Source organism: Lygodium microphyllum, chromosome 22, assembly GCF_053477565.2.
Source record: "Lygodium microphyllum isolate KBCC chromosome 22, Lygodium_microphyllum_v1.1.10, whole genome shotgun sequence".
NCBI lineage: Eukaryota > Viridiplantae > Streptophyta > Polypodiopsida > Schizaeales > Lygodiaceae > Lygodium > Lygodium microphyllum.
Window position 1 is genome coordinate 77,840,165 of NC_141156.1, and position 6,103 is coordinate 77,846,267.

Sequence of the window (6,103 nt, forward strand, 5' to 3'; positions counted from 1 at the left end):
TCAAAAATAAAGGTGTGTGAGCTCTAGGGATCCAAGGGCGAGCTACATATCCTCATCCCCCGAAAGCTCGTCCCACCGCAAGGGAGCATTGAACGGACTCTACAGAAAAAGAAAGAACACTTCAGTCCACCATACAATAATGCATTCAAATATCTCATGGTAACTACGGACAAGAAAGATGAGTGACTTACAGGGCCGCCGCGTCTATACAATCGGTCGATCAATGAAGTGAGACCATGCCTCTCTGCATATCGAGTCTCAAGGCCAGTCGGATCGCTATTTGTAATGGAGTGATGCAAAGAAAACAAAATACTAATTGTTAGAAACATGATTGTCAGTACAAATAATATTTCAAAAAAATAAGCAAGCAAAACAAAAGAAAAACTTACAAAGTCCAAATATGTCCTGTGGCCACCACTCCCAAGATGATGGACTACTCCGGCCTCGAGTCGTGCCCTTGCCGCCTCACGTTGCTGACTCTAACGTCTTGGAGAATTTGTAGCCTCCTCCCTCAGTCGGCGCCAATCGTCTGCATCTAACCACTCGGGCTTTGCAGCCCCACTCTTGATTGCCTTGCGTGCGTCGGATCGTCTATGTGATATGTATGCACGCATGCAATCCATCATCCAGCCCGTAGAGAATCTATCTACTGAGGCTGGTACTGGAAACTCCTCGTGTAAGGATGCTACTATGTAGTCCTTGCTCCCCTCCGGTATGTTCTTCCAATGATCCAAGACGTTGTGCCGAAAAACTTGTTGACACAACTCTCTCATGCGAGCCATCACCACCCTCCCCTCATCATTCATGATGATGGCTCCTGACCTACTATCGACTAGATATCCATAACCCCCTCGAGTCTCCCTAAGATGGGTCCTCTCCTATTTGCATCCACGCTAGCATCGAGCTCGTCTGCTCGAAGCCGAAGCATCCGATCGCACTGAAGTAGATCTAGCAGAGCGCCCTGACGAAGACCGAGACAGCTCCTGGTCTACCATATCTCTGAATCTCGCGATCTGGTCTGGAGACATGCGTGTGAAGATGTCCTGTAACTCCTCCTCGCTCATCCCTCGACTCATCCTGAAAATGTCACCTGCACAAATAAAAAATGATGTTAGAACAATCAATTTAAATCATACAAAGCACAGTAATATAAATCATTTAAAAAAATATCACTTAAAATACATATCTTATGTACCCTTATAAGCGATTGGTCAACGAATTGAGTAAGTGGATGCTTCAAGTATGAAGTATTCTATGGTTCCATGTTAATCTCCTGACACAACTTCGCATACACTAGAAGGTCGATAGACATGTCACCACAAAAGAATGAGTCCACCTCGTTCTCAAAGAATTCTTGGACTCCTATATTTCCATCATTGTTAGCCGATGCTGGCTCCAAGCGTTTGACGGCCTCCACCCCTTGTAATATCAACCCCTCTATTTGCATATTATCTTCATCTATGGTCGGAACATTGCTTTGATCATATACTCTCGCACTTCGGGGACTTGAAGGTATAACATACCGCCATCGAGATTGTTGGGGGTTTGGATAGAAGATTACCTGTTCACAAACACGTATAAGAGATTTCAAACCATTGTGACATAAACCATGTCGTAATACAATTAGCAAGCAAATGAGTCCATGCACCTGTTCACAATGGGCCAGCAACACAAAGGTATCACACAAATCCATCCATTTTTTTTCGGAATCTATTTCGAGAAATCCAAATGGACCTCGTCGAACTGTTGCTCCAGCTCCTCCAAGTATCACTTTGAACCACTGCACATCGAATAGTATCATGGAGAACCTACGGTAATCCACTGTAACAATACTTTGCAAGTTCCCAAAATACTCCATCTCATCCACAACCGTGTTTTGATCCGTTGCTCGTCGCCGGCTCTCTTGCTCGAACCTTGCCATGATACCACAGTCCATTGTGGAGCGCATTTTGTCAATACTCTCTTTTTCTCTCTCCTCTCCCTCTCTCATTTCCCTTTCTCCCCCTCTCTCATTTCCTCTCCCTCCCTCATCCTAACCCTCTCTTTCTATCTCCTCTCTTTTTCTCTTTTATTCATTTTCTCTCTCCTCTCCCTCTCTCTTTTTCTCTCTCCTCTCTCTCTCTCTCATTCCTCTCCCTCCCTCGTCCTCTCTCATTCATTTTTCTCTCTCCTCTCTCTCTCATTTCCTTTTTCTCTCTCCTCTCCCTCTCTCATTTCCTCTCCCTCCCTCGCCCTTACCCTCTCTTTCTCTCTTTCTCTATTAGGTTTAATGATTTTTCTCTCTTTTTCTCTCTCCTCTCTTTCTCTCATTTCTTTTTCTCTCTCCTCTCCCTCTCTCATTTATCTTTCTCTCTTTCTCTCCCTCTCTCATTTCCTGTCCCTTTCTTACCCTGACCCTCTCTTTTTCTCTTTCTCTATTAGATTTAATAATATTTTCTCTTTTTCTCTCTTCTCTCCCTCTCTCATTTTTTTCTCTCTCCTCCCTATCTCATTTCCCTTTCTTTCCTTCTCTCCCTCTCTCATTTCCTCTCTCTCCCTCACCATAACTCTCTCTTTCTCTATTTTTCCATTAGGTTTAATGATCTTTATCTCTTTTTCTCTCTCTCCTCTCTCTCTCATTTCTTTTTCTCTCTTCCTCTCCCTCTCTCATTTCCTCTCCCTCCCTCACCCTCACCCTCACTCACACCCTCTCTTTCTCTATTTGCCTATTATGTTTAACATCTTATCTCTTTTTCTCTCTCCTCTCATTCTCTCTTTTTTTCTCTCTCCTCTCCCTCTTTCATTTCCTTTTGCTCTCTTCCTCTCCTTCTCTCATTTCTTCTCCCTCCCTCTCCCTCTCTCATTTCCCTATTATGTTTTTGTCTCCCCCCCTCTCCCTCTCCCTCTCCCTCTTTCTTCCTCCCCCTCTCTCTTTCTTCCTCCCCCTCCCTCTCTCATTTCCTCTCCCCCTCCCTCTTCCTCTCTTTCTCTCTCTCTCTCCCTCCCTCCTCCTCCCTCTCCCTCTCTTTCTCTTTCTCTCCCTCTCTCATTTCCTCCCCCCTCCCTCTCCCTCTCTTTCTCTTTCTCTTTCTCTTTCTCTCTCCCTCTCTCATTCCCTCTCTCTCTCCCTCTCTCATTTCCTCCTCCTCCCTCTCTTTAATTTCCCTCTCTTTCTCCCTCTCCCTCTCCCTTATTTCTTCTCTCTCTCTCATTATATACAAATTATACAATAAATAAATAAAAAAGAGAGAGAATACACTCTCCCTCCCTCTCGTTCTCTCATTTTATCCCCCTCCCCCTCCCCCTTCCATTTCCTCCCTCTCCCTCTCTCTCTCCATCTCCCTCCCTCCCCCTCCCTCTCCCATTTTCTCCCTCTCCCTCTCCCTCTCTTTCTCTCTCATTTCCTCTCCCTCTCTCAATATATATACACAAATCATATAAGAAAAAGTAAGAGAGAGAGAGAATGCACTCTCTCTCCCTCTCCCTCTCTCATTTCCTCCACATACCTCTTCCTCTCTTTCTCTTTCTCTCCCTCTCTCGTTTCCTCCCCCCTCCCCCTCCCTCTCTTTCTCTTTCTCTTTCTCTTTCTCTTTCTCTTTCTCTCCCTCCCTCTCCCTCTCCCTCCCTCTACCTCTCCCTCTCCCTCTCCCTTTCTTTTTCTCTCTCTCATTTCCTCTCCTAAACAAGCAAAAGAAGGAGAAAATTAAACCCTAAACAAGCAAAAGGAGAGAATGGACTCACCAATGAGATATGGCGAGGGTTTGGCGGCTCCTCTTCGCGATGAAGGCTCCTCCTCTCCTTCGCGAATGGCGATGGCAAGCCTTCTTCCTCTCCCTCTCTCATCCTATGCAAGACGGTCGCTCTCTCTCTCTCTCTCTCTCTCTCCATCTTGAAATGTTTGACGAAAATGCACGAAATGAACCGCGCTCGGGTTTCGGCTTGTTTTTTTTTCCTGTGGGGCGTCGCTATTTGCAATGCTATTTGCGTCGCAATAGCGACGCCGCTATTCTTGCGTTGCTACCCACCGTCGCTATACGTTACAATCCTTGTAGTGAGCTTGCTATTCTGCAAGATCCAATTGCTCAAATCGACTTTCAAATTCTCTTAACAATTCTGTAGCCACAAGACCCTTATTGGGTTGTAAAACCCACTCTTGAAAAGTCTTGCGCGTAATCAAACGGGTATCCTCAATGTAAAATTTTTCCCTGAGTGTCTTCTTGAAAGCTACGCAGTCAGCATCCTGCATCTATAATTCAGTAATTCGCGCTTTCAATTCATGTACAATAATACGTACAAAATACGAGCTCCATGCAAGTTGAGCCATCCCAAAGAATTCCATCTTTTGAGCATAGGTATGTACATATGCAGATACATTCCTGCCATTGAATAACTTCACCTCACACTCAACTGCTTGCAAAACATTCATCACAATGCTTTCTATTTGAGCAAAAGCTTGTATCACCTATTATTGTTGTTGTATCTGCATAAACATATTCATATTTTGCATCAACTGTTGCAAAACATCACTGGAGATTGTGTTCGAAGGTTCTCCTATCTTGTCTTTCCTTCTTCTGACGACCTTTCATGTCATGTTCACCAATGTTGGAGGGGTTTTTGTCAAAAGGTTGAATCTACTGGGGATCAAAGGTAGAAGGAAGTAGAGATAGGAGATGGAAGAGAAGAAAGAGAATAGACAAGAGGTAAACACAACAAAGACAAAGCACAATGAAGTGAATCAATATGTATTGAAAGAACCTGGAGTCTTTGCACTACTTAGAAACAATCTCCAGGCATTAGATCTCTTGGAGCTTCTTCGTAGAACAAAACGTGCATCAAAATTACAGCTCCTTCTCTGTTGTTCGGAACCCAAATCTGATGGCTTCGAAAGGGGGATAAAACTCCAGGACACCTGGTCACGGATCTCCCAGATCACTCCTTTTTCTTTCAGTACAAAGTGCAGTTTTCAGCTTGTTTATAGTGATGGCGGCGCACACGATTTTGCTAATTTGTCTTTTTTATGAAAAATCTCCTAACTGGCTGAAAAAGTAACTTGCTTTTTGCATGCCATTCTAATCTAGAAGCTTTTCTACATTTTTTGGATTTTTACAATAAATAATATAAAAAATAGACTACAATTATCCAAAAATCTAGTATTTTGGATAATCCATGCCACTCACACTAGTTTTAATGACTTAGATCACATTGACTCTCTTGATTGATAAGAAAGTTGGATGATGATGCATTCCATGCTTTTTCACACTGTGTCCGCATAGCATCACGACAACGCACGTGCACGCACACACACAGACACAGATACACACACACACACATACACACATACACAGAGAGAGAGAGAGAGAGAGAGAGAGAGAGAGAGAGAGAGAGAGAGAGAGAGAGAGAGAGAGAGAGATGTACTTGAGAGTCATCTTATATGTGTGTTCTCTCTCTCTCTCTCTCTCTCTCCATCCTGGAGGGTCCACTAGGGTTTATCGTATGGTACCACGTGAGTATAAGGGAGGGGGGTTTTTTAAGGGAAGGAAGGTACATTTTATAAGGTAAGGTCCCATAAATAGGGGGTAGATAAGGGGTATTTTCATATATTTCTTGCACGCAGGTGACGTCTTCTTATTACTACTAGTGAATCCTCCGTGCTCTCCACAAGTTCTTGTATAGATGTAGAAGAGCTCTTGCCTTCCCCCCTCTCTTTGTGTCTCTCTTCACAAGCTTTTCTAGATGTAGAAGCATTCTCCTTGCTTTGAGCTTTCTGTCTGAAGACATTCTATTTGAGATGCCTTAGTCTCTCTCTCTCTCTCTCTCTCTCTCTCTCTCTCTCTCTCTCTCTCTCTCTGTGTGTGTTATGTGAGATAAACCTATGGAAGCACCACAAGCAATACATATACCCATACACATATGCACACTACACATTTTGATGTAGTCCTAGTATACACACTCTTGACTTCTCTTCTACATTATCCTTGAGGTATATTAGTTGTCTCCTATATGCATAGCCAATATTGGTGCAAATCAATGCAAGAAATGTCATGCTTCAATGAAAAGTAAAGTGCATAGCAATGATCTGTCTTATTTGTCTTGAAGGAAAATCCCTTGCACCAATGGAACCCTC

The 6,103-nt window shown here is 43.6% G+C and overlaps 1 long non-coding RNA gene across 1 annotated transcript; it reads right to left on the minus strand.

Moving 5' to 3' along the window:
* Window positions 1–415, minus strand: LOC148017317 (uncharacterized). The gene is made up of 3 exons (XR_015687965.1): window positions 390–415; window positions 192–276; window positions 1–99 (listed from the first exon to the last, which is right to left on the minus strand). It is a non-coding gene; the product is annotated as an uncharacterized LOC148017317 (long non-coding RNA).
* Window positions 416–6,103: the final 5,688 nt, after the last annotated feature.